Below are 15701 nucleotides of genomic sequence, written 5' to 3' on the forward strand. Positions count from 1 at the left end.
TAGAATTTCTAAGCAAACAGCTGGAGGCAGGGCTTTCTCCTATAGAGCTCAATTTTTATGGAACGGTCTGCCTACCCATGTCAGAGACGCAAACTCGGTCTCAACCTTTAAGACTTTACTGAAGACTCATCTCTTCAGTGGGTCATATGATTGAGTGTAGTCTGGCCCAGGAGTGGGAAGGTGAACGGAAAGGCTCTGGAGCAACGAACCGCCCTTGCTGTCTCTGCCTGGCCGGTTCCCCTCTTTCCACTGGGATTCTCTGCCTCTAACCCTATTACAGGGGCTGAGTCACTGGCTTACTGGGGCTCTCTCATGCCGTCCCTGGAAGTGGTGTGTCACCTGAGTGGGTTGATTCACTGATGTGGTCATCCTGTCTGGGTTGGCGCCCCCCCTTGGGTTGTGCCATGGCGGAGATCTTTGTGGGCTATACTCAGCCTTGTCTCAGGATGGTAAGTTGGTGGTTGAAGATATCCCTCTAGTGGTGTGGGGGCTGTGCTTTGGCAAAGTGGGTGGGGTTATATCCTTCCTGTTTGGCCCTGTCCGGGGGTGTCCTCGGATGGGGCCACAGTGTCTCCTGACCCCTCCTGTCTCAGCCTCCAGTATTTATGCTGCAGTAGTTTATGTGTCGGGGGGCTAGGGTCAGTTTGTTATATCTGGAGTACTTCTCCTGTCCTATTCGGTGTCCTGTGTGAATCTAAGTGTGCGTTCTCTAATTCTCTCCTTCTCTCTTTCTTTCTCTCTCTCGGAGGACCTGAGCCCTAGGACTATGCCCCAGGACTACCTGACATGATGACTCCTTGCTGTCCCCAGTCCACCTGGCCGTGCTGCTGCTCCAGTTTCAACTGTTCTGCCTTATTATTATTCGACCATGCTGGTCATCTATGAACATTTGAACATCTTGACCATGTTCTGTTATAATCTCCACCCGGCACAGCCAGAAGAGGACTGGCCACCCCACATAGCCTGGTTCCTCTCTAGGTTTCTTCCTAGGTTTTGGCCTTTCTAGTTTTTCCTAGCCACCGTGCTTCTACACCTGCATTGCTTGCTGTTTGGGGTTTTAGGCTGGGTTTCTGTACAGCACTTTGAGATATCAGCTGATGTACGAAGGGATATATAAATACATTTGATTTGATTTTGATTTGATTTGATCTGGTGTCCTGAGTGAATTTAAGTATGCACCCTCTAACTCTCTCTCCCTCTTTCCCTCCCCTCCTGGAGGACCAGAGCCCTAGGACCATGCCTCAGGACTACCTGACCTGATGACTCCTGGCCGTCCCCAGTCCACCTGCTTGTGCTGCTGCTGCTCCAGTTTCAACTGTTCTGCCTGTGGCTATGGAACCCTGACCTGTTCACCAGACGTGCTAGCTTGTCCCGGACCTGCTGTATTCAAATCTCTCTCTCTCTTTATCTCTCTCTTTCTCTCTTTCTTTCTCTCCCTTTCTCTCTTTCTTTCTTTCTTTCTCTATTTCTCTCTTTCTTTCTTTCTTTCTTTCTCTCTACCACACCTGTTGTCTAAACCTCTGAATGTTTGGCTATGAAAATCCAACTGACATTTACTCCTGAGGCTACCAGGAAGCTACTACCTGTTGCACCCTCTGCTACTATGATTTTTATTTGACCCTGCTGGCCATCTATGAATGTTTGAACATCTTGAAGAACAATCTGGCCTTAATGGCCGTGTACTCTTATAATCTCCACGCGGCATAGCCAGAAGAGGACTGGCCACCCCTAAGAGTCTGGTTCCTCTCTAGGGTTCATCCTAGGTTCCTACCTTTAAAGGGAGTTTTTCCTAGCACGCCGTGCTTCTACGTCTGCATTGCTTGCTGTTTGGGGTTTAAGGCTGAGTTTCTGTATTAGCACTTTGGGACAACTGCTGATGTAAAAAGGTCTTTATGAGTAAATTATATTGGAAAATGTCATGATGTTTGTATGTGGCTGCTATGAAACTGGTAATACCGGCCAGCGAAAACCCAACAATAATCAGAGTACACCTCTAACATAAACAGTAACAAGCCCGCACAAACACAGGCGGACTAACCAAACTTAAATAACCCCAACCCAAAAACCCCAACAAGGAACAGGAGAAAACAATTAGACAAAACCAAACGAAAAGGGAAAAGAGGGATCGGTGGCTGCTAGTAGACCGGAGACGATGACCGCGCCCGAACGGGAAGGGGAGCCACCTTCGGTGATATTCGTGACAAGATGCAGACTAGACTGTGCAAGGCAGTATTGAATGTTTCACTGTCTGTCACCTTGATTACTAAAAATGTTTATCTCGACCTGTGCATCTACGTTGTAAACTGTAATTTATAAGCTAGGTTGTAGCAATCTCATAATGTGTATAGGAAAAACCTCATGTAGTAGCCAAAACCTATCGATGTTACAGTTCTCTCTCTCTCTCTCTCTCTCTCTCTCACAAATCAATATCCAATACAGAAATGCAATAATATTCAACGTTGAGAATGTAATTCAACAAACAAAAATGGCTGGTGGTACTGATGTTGTGTATTACCTTTAATACTGTATATAGATTAAATAGTACATAGAGACATATAAAAGTAATCTCAATCGTTGTCTGTCTCTCATTTTCTGGAAAGTTGCAGAACTAACATTACCGGTTGATCAATAGAACAATAACCATAGTAACCAGAATAACATCAACTTGCTACCAGGAAGCTACTACTGTTTTCAATTGTTTGAATAAGACAAATATTTTACCTGCAGAAAGGTGTGTGACTGCGTAGGCCATTCAAGGATTGGCTTACGCAGACCCACAACGCGCTGACAACCAACAGTTGACATCTAAAAGCTTAAAGCATTCTCTGGAGTCACGCAGGCTTCAGAAACTTTTCACAATCCTTGACTCTTTCCACATTTTGTTGTGTTACAGCCTGAATTGTAAATGGATTAAATTGAGATTTGTTGTCACTGGCCTACACACAATACCCCATAATGTCAAAGTGGATTCCCTGGAAGTGTGTGTTGTCTTGTATCACTCGTTCCTGGATTTCTCTGAGTCGTATTGCATTATCTTGAAGGACCAACTATAACGGCCTCAGGCTCCCGAGTGAATATAGCTGTCCTTCCACCTGCATGTGGCAGCCTTGCAATTCTACAAAACGTGGTTGTGCAGTTACAAAACATATTCATGCAGTACAATACATACAGTGATTAACTTTACAAATGTCTTTTGAAACAGCTGCAGATAGTGTAGTACAGTAAATCTGCAATTACAAAAATACAGCAGTATACTGTACCTGTTCTCTTCTCTGAATGTCCTTACTATGGTGGACACAGAAAATCGGCTCAAATTGGGTTGCACTCTAAGTTCTGCTTCCCTCATTGTCAGTCCATGGACAAGAACATGGTCTATAACTGTTGCTCCAATTTCATTATATGTTTCCACTCTTTGTCTTCCTCTTCCTCTTCGTCCTCCTCTTCCTCTTTCTTGCCCTCCTCCTCTTCTTCCTCCTCGTCGCCCACCTCGCATACGCACTTGTCCTCTTCCTCTCACATTGTTTCTTCTATGCATACTCAAAATTTCTCCTTCCCACCTTCAACAACCTGGCTTATATTGGTTGTGTCGCATCATTTGAAACAGGTTAAATCAATTTTGAGTGGTTGTGTTCAATCAATGACATTTGTTCTCTCTTTGTATTTGAATGTTGCCACTTGTGTTTACCAGTATGGATGAAATGTGCATTAGAGTGCAGAATGTGTTTTGAGAATGAGAATGTGGTTAGAGTTTTGCTGAAAGGTCTAAGTGAGATCTGCAAATTGTGTTTTACCGTGTGAAATGGTTTAAGGTATTGACAACAGACTGCATAATTAGCTCAATGAGTCCAGGCAACTGAGAACTTTGTTCAGCCAATGGGTTTTAGTGTTTTAGCAATTGAGAAAAACTATGTTTTTTTTTACATTTTTACAAATGAATTAAAAATGAAAAGCTAAAATGTCTTGAGTCAATAAGTATTCAACCCCTTTGTTATGGCAAGCCTAAATAAGGTCAGGAATACACCCAGTCACTACAAAGATACAGGCGTCCCTCCTAACTCATTTGTCAGAGAGGAAGGAAACCGCTCAGCGATTTCACCATGAGGCCAATAGTGAAATTAAAAAAGTTACAGTGTTTAATGGCTGTGATAGGAGAAAAACTGAGGATGGATCAATAACGTTGTAGCTACTGCACAATACTAACCTATTTGACAGAGTGAAAAGAAGGAAGCCTGTACAGAATATATTTTGTCCAAAACATGCATCCTGTTCTCAAAAAGGTACTAAAGAAATACAGCAACAAATGTGGCAAAGCAATTCACTTTTTGTCCTGAATACAAAGTGTTATGTTTAGGGCAAATCCAATGCAACACATTACTGAGTACCACTCTCTATATTTTGAAGCATAGTGGTGGCCTCATCATGTTATAGGTATGCCTGTAATCGTTAAAGACTGGGGAGTTTTCCAGAATAAAAAATAAACAGAATGGAGCTAACCACAGGCAAAATCCTAGAGGAAACCTGGGTCTGCTTTCCACCAGACACTGGGAGATAAATTCACCTTTCAGCAGGACAATAACCTAAAACACAAGGCCAAATCTACACTGGAGTTGCTTACTAAAAATAAGTGAATGTTCCTAAATGTCAGAGTTACAGTTTTGACTTAATATCTACTTGAAAATCTAAGGCAAGACTTGAAAATGGTTGTCTAGTAATTACTAACAACCAATTTGACAGCGCTTGCAGAATTTTGAAAATAATAATGGGCAAGAATTGGACAATCCATTTGTGCAAAGCTCTTAGAGACTAACCCAGAAAAATTCACAGCTGTAATCGCCAAAAATTTGTCATGTATTGTCATGTTGTGTCTTGTTTCTGTCCTTTCCCTTCACCCTGTCTCCCTCTGCTGGTCGTTATTAGGTTACCTTTTCTCCCCCTCTTTCCCCCAGCTGTTCCTTGTCTCCTCCTAACTACCTCGTCACCCCTTTTCCCACCTGTTCCCTTTTTCCCTCTGATTAGTCCTCTATATCTCTCTCTGTTTTTGCTTCTGTCTTTGTCGGATTCTTGTTTGTGTTATTCATGCCTGAACCAGACTATCGTCATGTTTGCTGCAACCTTGTCCTGTCCTGTCGGAATCTGCCGGTCCATCTGAGCCTACGTTTGTTTTGTTATTAAAGAAGCTCTGTTTACGTTAATTCGCTTTTGGGTCCTCATTCACGCACCGTAACAGAAGAATCCGACCAAGAATGGACCCAGCGACTTCGGATCCTCTCCACTCAGCCGTCGAGATCCAGGGAGCGATGCTAGGCAGACACGAGCAGGAATTGTCTGCTGCTCGACATGCCGTTGAGACCCTGGCCACCCAAGTCTCCAACCTCACAGAACAGGTTCACCATCTCCGCCTCGATCCACCGGCCACTTCCAGGGCTTTCGAATCTCCGGAGCCCAGAATCAATAACCCGCCGTGTTACTCTGGGGAGCCCACTGAATGCCGCTCGTTCCTCACCCAGTGTGATATTGTGTTTTCTCTCCAGCCCAACACTTACTCCAGGAGCACTGCTCGTGTCGCCTACGTCATATCTCTCCTTACTGGACGGGCTCGTGAGTGGGGCACGGCAATCTGGGAGGCAAGGGCTGAGTGTACTAACCAGTATCAGGACTTTAAGGAGGAGATGATACGGGTTTTTGATCGATCTGTTTTTGGGGAGGAGGCTTCCAGGGCCCTGTCTTCCCTATGTCAAGGTAATCGATCCATAACAGACTACTCTATTGAGTTTCGCACTCTTGCTGCCTCCAGTGGCTGGAACGAGCCGGCTTTGCTCGCTCGTTTTCTGGAGGGTCTCCGCGCAGAGGTAAAGGATGAGATTCTCTCCCGGGAGGTTCCTTCCAGCGTGGATTCCTTGATTGAACTCGCTATTCGCATTGAGCGACGGGTTGATCTTCGTCACCGAGCTCGTGGAAAGGAGCTCGCGTTCTCCGTTGCCCCCCTCTCCGCATCACTACCATCTTCCTCTGCCGGCTCGGGTGCTGAGCCTATGCAGCTGGGAGGTATCCGCATCTCGACTAAGGAGAGGGAACGGAGAATCACCAACCGCCTCTGTCTCTATTGCGGTTCTGCTGGTCATTTTGTCACTTCATGTCCAGTAAAAGCCAGAGCTCATCAGTAAGCGGAGGGCTACTGGTGAGCGCTACTACTCCTGTCTCTCCTTCAAGATCCTGCACTACCTTGTCGGTCCATCTACGCTGGACCGGTTCGTCAGCTTCCTGCAGTGCCTTAATAGACTCTGGGGCGGAGGGCTGTTTTATGGACGAGACCTGGGCTCGGGAACATGACATTCCTCTCAGACAGTTAAGGGAGTCCACGGCCTTGTTCGCCCTGGATGGTAGTCCTCTCCCCAGGATTCAGCGTGAGACGCTACCTTTAACCCTCACTGTTTCTGGTAATCATAGCGAAACCATTTCTTTTTTAATTTTTCGTTCACCTTTTACACCTGTTGTTTTGGGCCATCCCTGGCTAGTTTGTCATAATCCTTCCATTAATTGGTCTAGTAATTCTATCCTCTCCTGGAACGTCTCGTGGAAGACGGCGTTTAACACTCCGTTAGGGCACTTTGAATACCGGGTTCTTCCTTTCGGCCTCGCTAACGCTCCAGCTGTCTTTCAGGCATTAGTCAATGATGTCCTGAGAGACATGCTGAACATCTTTGTTTTCGTTTACCTTGACGATATCCTGATTTTTTCACCGTCACTCCAGATTCATGTTCAGCACGTTCGACGTGTCCTCCAGCGCCTTTTAGAGAATTGTCTTTTTGTGAAGGCTGAGAAGTGCTCTTTTCATGCCTCCTCCGTCACATTTCTCGGTTCTGTTATTTCCGCTGAAGGCATTAAGATGGATCCCGCTAAGGTCCAAGCTGTCATTCATTGGCCCGTCCCTAGGTCACGCGTCGAGCTGCAGCGCTTTCTCGGCTTCGCGAACTTCTATCGTCGTTTCATCCGTAATTTCGGTCAGGTGGCAGCCCCTCTCACAGCCCTTACTTCTGTCAAGACGTGCTTTAAGTGGTCCGTTTCCGCCCAGGGAGCTTTTGATCTCCTCAATAATCGTTTTACATCCGCACCTATCCTTGTTACACCTGACGTCACTAGACAGTTCGTTGTCGAGGTTGACGCGTCAGAGGTGGGCGTGGGAGCCATTCTTTCTCAGCGCTCCCTCTCTGACGACAAGGTCCACCCTTGCGCGTATTTTTCTCATCGCCTGTCACCGTCGGAACGTAACTATGATGTGGGAAACCGCGAACTGCTCGCCATCCGCTTAGCCCTAGGCGAATGGCGACAGTGGTTGGAGGGGGCGACCGTTCCTTTTGTCGTTTGGACTGACCATAGGAACCTTGAGTACATCCGTTCTGCCAAACGAACTAATGCGCGTCATGCTGATGCTTTATCTCGTCTCTTCAGTTCTTCAGTAGCCTCCACTGACCCCGAGGGGATTCTCCCTGAGGGGCGTGTTGTCGGGTTGACTGTCTGGGGAATTGAGAGGCAGGTAAAGCAAGCACTCACTCAAACTCCGTCGCCGCGCGCTTGTCCCAGGAACCTTCTTTTCGTTCCCGTTCCTACTCGTCTGGCCGTTCTTCAGTGGGCTCACTCTGCCAAGTTAGCCGGCCACCCTGGCGTTCGGGGTACGCTTGCTTCCATTCGCCAGCGTTTTTGGTGGCCCACCCGGGAGCATGACACGCGTCGCTTCGTGGCTGCTTGTTCGGTCTGCGCGCAGACTAAGTCCGGTAACTCCCCTCCTGCCGGCCGTCTCAGGCCGCTTCCCATTCCCTCTCGACCGTGGTCTCACATCGCCTTAGATTTTGTCACCGGACTGCCTTCGTCAGCGGGGAAGACTGTTATTCTTACGGTTGTCGACAGGTTCTCTAAGGCGGCTCATTTTATTCCCCTTGCTAAGCTTCCTTCTGCTAAAGAGACGGCACAAATCATCATCGAGAATGTTTTCAGAATTCATGGCCTTCCGTCAGACGTCGTTTCGGACAGAGGTCCGCAATTCACGTCTCAATTTTGGAGGGAGTTTTGCCGTTTGATTGGGGCTTCCGTCAGTCTCTCTTCCGGCTTTCACCCCCAGTCTAACGGTCAAGCAGAACGGGCCAATCAGACTATTGGTCGCATCTTACGCAGTCTTTCTTTTCGCAACCCTGCGTCTTGGTCAGAACAGCTCCCCTGGGCAGAATACGCCCACAACTCGCTTCCTTCGTCTGCGACCGGGCTATCTCCTTTTCAGAGTAGCCTCGGGTACCAGCCTCCGCTGTTCTCATCTCAGTTCGCCGAGTCCAGCGTCCCCTCCGCTCAGGCTTTTGTCCAACGTTGCGAGCGCACCTGGAAGAGGGTCAGGTCTGCACTTTGCCGTTATAGGGCGCAGACTGTGAGGGCTGCTAATAAGCGTAGAACTAAGAGTCCTAGATATTGTCGCGGTCAGAGAGTTTGGCTCTCCACTCAGAACCTTCCCCTTAAGACCGCTTCTCGCAAGTTGACCCCGCGGTTCATTGGTCCGTTCCGTATTTCTCAGATCATTAATCCTGTCGCAGTTCGACTTCTTCTTCCGCGATATCTTCGTCGCGTCCACCCGGTCTTCCATGTCTCCTGTGTCAAGCCCGTTCTTCGCGCCCCCGCTCGTCTCCCCCCCCCCCCCATCCTTGTCGAGGGCGCACCCATCTACAGGGTCCGTAGGATTTTGGACATGCGTCCTCGGGGCCGTGGTCATCAGTACCTAGTAGATTGGGAGGGGTACGGTCCTGAGGAGAGGAGTTGGGTTCCCTCTCGGGACGTGCTGGACCGTGCGCTGATCGATGATTTCCTCCGTTGCCGCCAGGTTTCCTCCTCGAGTGCGCCAGGAGGCGCTCGGTGAGTGGGGGGGTACTGTCATGTATTGTCATGTTGTGTCTTGTTCCTGTCCTTTCCCTTCACCCTGTCTCCCTCTGCTGGTCGTTATTAGGTTACCTTTTCTCCCCCTCTTTCCCCCAGCTGTTCCTTGTCTCCTCCTAACTACCTCGTCACCCCTTTTCCCACCTGTTCCCTTTTTCCCTCTGATTAGTCCTCTATATCTCTCTCTGTTTTTGCTTCTGTCTTTGTCGGATTCTTGTTTGTGTTATTCATGCCTGAACCAGACTATCGTCATGTTTGCTGCAACCTTGTCCTGTCCTGTCGGAATCTGCCGGTCCATCTGAGCCTACGTTTGTTTTGTTATTAAAGAAGCTCTGTTTACGTTAATTTGCTTTTGGGTCCTCATTCACGCACCGTAACAAAATTACTCAGAGGCGTGAATATTATGTAAATTAGATATTTCTGAATGAACTTTTCAATACATTTGCAAACATTTCTAAAAACATGTTTTAATTTTGTCATTATGGGGTATTGTGTGTAGATGGTTGAGGGGAAAAATATATATTTAATGAATTTTGAATTCAGTCTGTAACACAACAATATGTGGAATTAGTCAAGGGTTATGAAAATGTAAGGAGTGTAAAATAAAAAGTACTGTCACGCCCTGACCATAGAGAGCCTTTGATCTCTATGGTGTAATAGGTCAGGGCGTGACTAGGGGTTATTCTAGTGTAATATTTCTATGTTGTGTTCTAGTTTATATTTTCTATGTTGGTGTTTTGTATGATACTCAATTAGAGGCAGCTGGTAATCGTTGTCTCTAATTGGGGATCATATTTAAGTAAATATTTTCCCACCTGTGTTTTTGGGATATTATTTTGTCTTTTTGCACCACGTAGACACGGGCCGTTGTTCGTTTATTTGTTTTATTGTTTTGGCTAATGTTTCACTTTGGAATAAATATGTGGAACTCAATATCCGCTGTGCCTTGGTCCGTCTCTCCACACGATCGTGACAAGTATGTATTTACCTGATTTATTTGATATTAATATTTAACTAACAGTAAGATATTTCTGTCCTACTAATGCTGTATTTATATGATCTCCACTCTCGCTTCCTGCAGATAGTCTGGGCGTGTGATCAAGACATGGGTTTTGAGAGAGCTTGAGCTGACAATGACTCAGTGATAAAAATCCATTAGCCGGCATTCCATAGACAAATGTGGTGTGTGTGACCTGAGATGGAGCCTGAAAGAGTTTGGAACAATCCCTAATTGGTCTAATCATCCTGGCATCTGGGAAACAAAGCCGGGGTCAAGTTCAAATGGCACTGGGTTGAGAGAACCACAGGATGAACCCAGGATGGCTTATGGTGTCCCCGATCAGCATGGGAGGATTTTGACTAAGGATTTTAGTGTCAACCATATAAAAACTTTGCATTGTCTGTAAAGTTTAGGCTCTCGGCCCAACAGTCAAGACTGTTGGGTTGACTAGTGTCATTATTGCAATAATTAATCGATATTGAATAAAGATTGTTTGACGACATGACAGTTTCTCTCACTTGGTTTGAATTTCCACCACAATATGGGTGATGGGACAGATGGGACACCAAATTCCATCTGCTGATGGCTCCTGAGGTCCTGGGTTTAACTGCACGGGGCTACACTTAGTGGTTTGAGGGAAACCCGCTCTCCACTGAAGGAGAAGCCAGGGACCTGCCTAAGATCTGGAGGGTGTCAGGCGGGTGGTTACAATGTTCGGTACAGACCGAGAAATAAGGTGAGACTGACATTTCTTGGAAACAATAGCATTTTTTAAAATCAAAAATTTACAATTGGGTTCCGAGGGATCTGCCATCTGACGTTAACATCCAAATCTGTGTGTATCGGATGACGACTAGGATCCGTATGAACTAGTTAAGACCAATTAACGTTAGCATCCAAACCTGTGGAAACTACTTATGACCAAAATAACTTGAGCATCTAAGTCTGTGTGGACCTGATGCATGACCAGAAACTTGGGGGAGAAGATGACCATCCAAACCTTTGTGGACTGGATGGAAACAAGACCTGTGTGGACTAGTTAAGACTTCATTCTCAGGTCACTTGCTACATCATGTGTTTTCACAGCTCCAGTCTGGATTTTACTGTGTAGAGAAGGGGTGCATAAAGTGTTCTGAGAGGTTTAGAGTGGTCTCTTTATGGATCATTTGATAGAGATAAGGTTAAAAGCATTAAATGACTGTCTAAGCGCTTATGGGATTTTTTCATTCAGTGTAATACATTTAGGGAAAACTGCCCATAGATCCAGAAAATGTATTTTTCGCAGTAAAAGACGAGTTGCTTTATTTATTGAATTAATCCTTTTTTCCATGAAGTTAGAGCGAATTAAGATGGAATTTTGACGTAAGTTATAACGTAGTACAAAGCCTAACAGGGTTTTTCATCAAGATAATAATAATAATAATTATAGAACAAATGTGATGTAATAAAGGTATTTCATTATGTCGCCAGAGGTCATCCATTTTTATGGATCCCGCCAGATCTGTTTCCAAATCAATGCATGTCAATTCAACTAATTGATGTGCTAGCTGAAATACACTGAGTATACCAAACGTTAGTTGAGCTGTCAGGGCATGGACTCTACAAGGTGTCGAAAGCGTTCCACAGGGATGCTGGCCCATGTTGACTCCAATGCTTCCCACAGTGGTGGCTTGTGGCTAATGGAGATTGGTTGCAGGTGAGCAGATTGGTGGAAAAAAAAAAAAAAAATCACATTTCTCTCCTGTGATGTGACGTGCAACATACACCTAGTATCTTGAAACAGGTCACGTATGGTGACAACTGTTTTTTTTCCACCTGGTCACAGACATCTGATGTGTTGTGCACTGAAGTCCACAAGCAAAGGGAAAAGGTAAGAGGAGGAGAGCAAGTAGATAAGAGAAATTATACAACGAGCACTGATCTGGTGTCCTGTGTGAATTTAAGTATGCTCCCTTTAACTCTCTCTCTCCCTCTTTCCCTCCCCTCGTGGATAACCAGAGCTCTAGGACCATGCCTCGGGACCACCTGGCCTGATTTTTTATTTTATTTTATTTCACCTTTATTTAACCAGGTAGGAAAGTTGAGAACAAGTTCTCATTTACAATTGCGACCTGGCCAAGATAAAGCAAAGCAGTTCGACACATATAACGACAGAGTTACACATGGAGTAAAACAAACATACAGTCAATAATACAGTATAAACAAGTCTATATACGATGTGAGCAAATTAGGTGAGATAAGGGAGGTAAAGGCAAAAAAAGGCCATGGTGGCAAAGTAAATACAATTTAGCAAGTAAAACACTGGAATGGTAGATTTACAGTGGAAGAATGTGCAAAGTAGAAATAAAAATAATGGGGTGCAAAGGCGTTAAATAAATAAATAAATTAAATACAGTAGGGAAAGAGGTAGTTGTTTGGGCTAATTTATTGATGGGCTATGTACAGGTGCAGTAATCTGTGAGCTGCTCTGACAGCTGGTGCTTATAGCTAGTGAGGGAGATAAGTGTTTCCAGTTTCAGAGATTTTTGTAGTTCGTTCCAGTCATTGGCAGCAGAGAACTGGAAGGAGAGAAAGAATTGATTTTGGGGGTGACCAGAGAGATATACCTGCTGGAGTGCGTGCTACAGGTGGGTGATGCTATGGTGTGACCAGCGAGCTGAGATAAGGGGGGACTTTACCTAGCAGGGTCTTGTAGATGACATGGAGCCAGTGGGTTTGACGACGAGTATGAAGCGAGGGCCAGCCAACAAGAGCGTACAGGTCGCAATGGTGGGTAGTATATGGGGCTTTGGTGACAAAACGGATTGCACTGTGATAGACTGCATCCAATTTGTTGAGTAGGGTATTGGAGGCTATTTTGTAAATGACATCGCCGAAGTCGAGGATTGGTAGGATGGTCAGTTTTACAAGGGTATGTTTGGCAGCATGAGTGAAGGATGCTTTGTTGCGAAATAGGAACCCAATTCTAGATTTAATTTTGGATTGGAGATGTTTGATGTGGGTCTGGAAGGAGAGTTTACAGTCTAACCAGACACCTAGGTACTTGTAGTTGTCCACGTGTTTTAAGACAGAGCCGTCCAGAGTAGTGATGTTGGACAGGCGGGCAGGTGCAGGCAGCGATCGGTTGAAGAGCATGCATTTAGTTTTACTTGTATTTAAGAGCAATTTGAGGGCAAGGAAGGAGAGTTGTATGGAATTGAAGCTTGCCTGGAGGGTTGTTAACACAGTGTCCAAAGAAGGGCCAAGAAGTATACAGAATGGTGTCGTCTGCGTAGAGGTGGATCAGAGACTCACCAGCAGCAAGGCGACATCATTGATGTATACAGAGAAGAGTCGGTCCAAGAATTGAACCCTTGGCACCCCCATAGAGACTGCCAGAGGTCCGGACAGCAGACCCTCCGATTTGACACACTGAACTCTATCAGAGAAGTAGTTGGTGAACCAGGCGAGGCAATCATTTGAGAAACCAAGGCTGTCGAGTCTGCCGATGAGGATGTGGTGATTGACAGAGTCGAAAGCCTTGGCCAGATCAATGAATACGGCTGCACAGTAATGTTTCTTATCGATGGTGGTTAAGATATCGTTTAGGACCTTGAGCGTGGCTGAGGTGCACCCATGACCAGCTCTGAAACCAGATTGCATAGCAGAGAAGGTATGGTGAGATTCGAAATGGTCGGTAATCTGTTTGTTGACTTGGCTTTCGAAGACCTTAGAAAGGCAGGGTAGGATATATATAGGTCTTTAGCAGTTTGGGTCAAGAGAGTGTCCCCCCCTTTGAAGAGGGGGATGACCAGCTGCTTTCCAATCTTTGGGAATCTCAGACGACACGAAAGAGAGGTTGAACAGGCTAGGAATAGGGGCGGGCAACAATTTCGGCAGATAATTTTAGAAAGAAAGGGTCCAGATTGTCTAGCCCGGCTGATTTGTAGGGGTCCAGATTTTGCAGGTCTTTCAGAACATCACTGGATTTGGGAAAAGGAGAAATGGGGAAGGCTTGGGCGAGTTGCTGTGGGGGGTGCAGTGCTGTTGACTGGGGTAGGAGTAGCCAGGTGGAAAGCATGGCCAGCCATAGAAAAATGCTTATTGAAATTCTCAATTATAGTGGATTTATCAGTGGTGACAGTGTTTCCTATCTTGTGGGCAGCTGGGAGGAGGTGTTCTTATTCTCCATGGACTTTATAGTGTCCCAGAACCTTTTTGAGTTAGTGTTGCAGGAAGCAAATTTCTGCTTGAAAAAGCTAGCCTTGGCTTTTCTAACTGCCTGTGTATAATGGTTTCTAGCTTCCCTGAACAGCTGCATATCACGGGGGCTGTTCGATGCTAATGCAGAACGCCATAGGATGTTTTTGTGTTGGTTAAGGGCAGTCAGGTCTGGGGAGAACCAAGGGCTATATCTGTTCCTGGTTCTAAATTTCTTGAATGGGGCATGCTTATTTAAGATGGTTAGGAAGGCATTTAAAAAAAATAACCAGGCATCCTCTACTGACGGGGTGAGATCAATATCCTTCCAGGATACCCCGGCCAGGTCAATTAGAAAGGCCTGCTTGCTGAAGTGTTTCAGGGAGCGTTTGACAGTGATGAGTGGAGGTCGTTTGACCGCTGACCCATTACGGATGCAGGCAATGAGGCAGTGATCGCTGAGATCTTGGTTGAAGACAGCAGAGGTGTATTTAGAGGGCAAGTTGGTTAGGGTGATATCTATGAGGGTGCCCGTGTTTAAGTCTTTGGGGGGATACCTGGTAGGTTCATTGATAATTTGTGAGATTGAGGGCATCAAGCTTAGATTGTAGGATGGCTGGGGTGTTAAGCATGTTCCAGTTTAGGTCGCCTAGCAGCACGAGCTCTGAAGATAGATGGGCGGCAATCAGTTCACATATGGTGTCCAGAGCACAGCTGGGGGCAGAGGGTGGTCTAGAGATGTGGATTTTTAATAGTAGAAGTTCAAATTGTTTGGGTATGGACCTGGATAGTAGGACAGAAGGCTAGGCTCTGCAGGCTAGCTTTGCAGTAGATTGCAACACCGCCCCCTTTGGCAGTTCTATCTTGTCTGAAAATGTTGTAGTTTGGGATGAAAATTTCAGAATTTTTGGTGGTCTTCCTAAGCCAGGATTCAGACACAGCTAGAACATCCGGGTTGGCAGAGTGTGCTAAAGAAGTGAATAAAACAAACTTAGGGAGGAGGCTTCTAATGTTAACATGCCTGAAACCAAGGCTATTACGCTTACAGAAGTCATCAAAAGAGAGCGCCTGGGGAATAGGAGTGGAGCTAGGCACTGATGACTCCTGGCTGTCCCCAGTCCACCTGGTTGTGCTGCTGCTCCAGATACAACTGTTCTGCCTGTGGACCCCTGACCTGTTCACTGGACCTTGTCCTGGACCTGCTGTTTTCGACTCTCTCTTTCTTTCTCTATCACAGTCTATCACAGTGCCATCCGTTTTGTCACCAAAGCCCCATATACTTTCCACCACTGCGACCTGATCGCTCTCGTTGGCTGGCCCTTGCTTCATACTCGTCGTCAAACCCACTGGCTCCAGGTCATCTACAAGACCCTGCTAGGTAAAGTCCCCCCTTATTTCAGCTTGCTGGTCACGATAGCAGCACCCACCTGTAGCACGCGCTCCAGCAGGTATATCTCTCTGGTCACCCCCAAAACCAATTATTCCTTTGGCCGCCTCTCCTTCCAGTTCTCTGCTGCCAATGACTGGAACGAACTACAAAAATCTCTGAAACTGGAAACACTTATCTCCCTCACTAGCTTTAAGCACCAGCTGTCAGAGCAGCTCACAG

At 46.1% G+C, this 15701-nt stretch overlaps 1 long non-coding RNA gene across 1 annotated transcript; it reads left to right on the top strand.

The window, feature by feature from the left end:
* The first annotated feature begins 9749 nt into the window (after positions 1-9749).
* LOC110534939 lies at positions 9750-10420 on the top strand. The gene is made up of 2 exons (XR_002475192.2): positions 9750-9889; positions 9995-10420. It is a non-coding gene; the product is annotated as an uncharacterized LOC110534939 (long non-coding RNA).
* Positions 10421-15701: the final 5281 nt, after the last annotated feature.

This window comes from Oncorhynchus mykiss, chromosome 10, assembly GCF_013265735.2.
Source record: "Oncorhynchus mykiss isolate Arlee chromosome 10, USDA_OmykA_1.1, whole genome shotgun sequence".
Lineage (NCBI taxonomy): Eukaryota > Metazoa > Chordata > Actinopteri > Salmoniformes > Salmonidae > Oncorhynchus > Oncorhynchus mykiss.